Raw genomic sequence first — 2,632 nt, 5'->3', positions numbered from 1 at the left:
CTGGTCATTGAGAGGGCTGTGTCTGTCCTCTCGATGATTGGGACCCACCGGTGTAAAGCTCAAAAGTGTTCCTGAGAACCTTTTGCTGAGTGCGGGTAGGGATGTATGAGGAAACCTCTGCCTTTCCTGGTTCACTAGACATTAAAACAAGCCCACCAATCTCAGATTGGCAGGTTTAATGTAGTGATAGTGGAGTGTTATCAACAGATAACTGTTGTTATAAAGTGGGTGCGATGAAGTTGCTAAAATGTGTTATGAGCAACAAAGGGTAGTTTCTTTACCTTGCGTTATCCGCGCAACTTTGGTAACGTAACTACCCCCGTTATCCGGGGCCCCCCGTTACTTTACTAGTAACAGGGTCATTTCAGGCCCCGCGCGTAACGTAACGGGCCTCATTTTTGAGGCCCGTTATTGCGTTATCCGGGGGACAACACGATAACGGACCATTTAAGGCTTTTTAGCCTCATTTTTTGCCCGTTCTCAAGGGCTCTGCGCGCCCGGATAACGCAACGAGCATAAAAAAACCGGCTCAACATGTTGCAATAACGTAATCGCACTGCCGTTACGCGTAACGCGTAGATAACAACAAAAAGTTTGTTACGTTACCGTTATCTACGCGTTACGCGTAGCGTAACTACCCTTCGTTGTTATGAGTGAGGAGTCTGGACTTCAACCAGGTGATAGTTGGTCAAAGAGGACCCCTCAGAGGTTTGTGTTATCTAATGTGAGTGTTGTGTAGCGTTGTTATTTTGTGTGTAAGTGTTTTGTAATGTGTGTAAAACCAAAATATAGGGTGACTGGTATATTGTGGAGTGAGTAGTTGTGTACTTTATTATAGGGGAAACTTGGTGCAGGTAGTCTGCTAGTAGTCTGCTGGGGGAAAGTTACAACAGGGGAGGAGAGCCTCTATTTATAGACAACAGTGAGGGATTTTAGCTCCAGAAGAGCTCCACACGAGATATTTTAGCTAGGTACATGAGGGTTTTTGGCTAGTACATATACTGAATGGGTGAATGTGATTGGTCAGCACTGTACATGTGATTATGGGTTATGACCTGCAGGCTGAATCAGGGGGTGTGATTGGTCAGGACAGGATGTTAGTGTAGTCATGCTGTAACCAGGTCACCTGCTGTTGTTATGCAACAAAAATCCACTAGCGCATGCAGCTAGTGCATGCAGCTATCACATGCAGCTAGCACCTGCATGAGTGCCTGCATGTGTACACTGTATGTATGTAAGTGATGATGCAGCTATGTGTAAATATGTATGTAGCTATGTATGTAACCGTGTGTGTAACTAAGTGTTGTAAATGTGGATTGTGTAACTGTTTGAGGTTGTAAGGGGTATTGTGAGTGTGTAAGAGTATGTAACTTCTGAGTGAGTGCCCTTATGAGTGTTCTGTAAGGCAAGACTAGTGGTGAATTTGTCCCTAGAAACTGAATCTTGAGGAATATTAAGTGATTGATAAGAGGAAAAGGGAGATTAAGAGTAAAACTAATAGAAATAAGAAAGAAAAGCAGAAAATTTTGATTTTGGTATATGGGATACCATAAAGCATACCACACCGGTCATCAAGAGGGGTGTGTCCTCTCAATGGCCAGTCTTTCCCAGTCATGAACATGGGCTGTATCCTCCCCATGGCCGGTCTTTTCCGGTCATCGAGAGGGCTGTGTCTGTCCTCTGATCAGTGGCCGGTCTGTGCCAGTCATCAAGAGGCGTGTGTCGTCTCAATGGCCGGTCTCTCCCGGTCATCGAGAGGGCTGTGTCTTTCCTCTTGATGGCTGGTCTGTGCCGGTCATCAAGAGGGATATTTACTGCCCTCCGTGGGCGGCGCAGAGTCCAGACCGGCCATTCATGATGGGAGGAGTGCTGGTTTTGGAGTGCCCCGGTGTTCACTCCAAAGATTTTGGAGTGGGCACTCCAATTTTTGGGGATTTTTGGAGTATACCATCATCCACTCCAAAAATTTTGGAGTGGACACATGTGCACACCAAAAATTTTGGAGTGAACTACTGTTCACTCCATTTTTGGTGTGCATGAAGTAAATCTTTGGTGTTCATTTAGCCTGCCCTTGGCCCCTTTATGATGTTTTGGCTAGATTCCCACCTTGTAATGTAAAACTTAAAAGCAACCCTGTAAACTTACACCCAAAGTCTTCCATGTGGAATTTTACTTAAAAAAAGTACCTGGCAAAATTGCATATTTGCAGCAAAACCCTGAATTTTACAAGGCAAATTTTGAGGAAGCAGTACACCATGCAAAATATGTTCTGGGGTTCTGGGGTTCTGGCAGCAGTGAAACAAATACAGATTTTGTATTGAATACACATATACATTGTATTGTATTGTATTTTTTTCTGAATACAAAGTGGCTTGGTGTGTTGGTATTGTATTGGAACACAATATAATGCAATACATATACGGACTTACTTCGCACACTGCGGAAAACTCTTTGCGCACTGTGGGGGTCGCCGTCTCGACGTCCAGCCCCCAGTGCGCGCTTCTGGCACGGCTCTTCGTGCACTGCATTTTCCCCCAAAAAATAGGCTTGCATTTCTTGAGATGTTTTTTGATGAATCAATAGAATGGCTTTTTATGATCTCCCAAAAAAATAATCAAGTCATTTAGGGGTC

Source organism: Puccinia triticina, chromosome 1A, assembly GCF_026914185.1.
Source record: "Puccinia triticina chromosome 1A, complete sequence".
Taxonomy (NCBI): domain Eukaryota; kingdom Fungi; phylum Basidiomycota; class Pucciniomycetes; order Pucciniales; family Pucciniaceae; genus Puccinia; species Puccinia triticina.
This window is presented reverse-complemented; position numbering follows the sequence as displayed.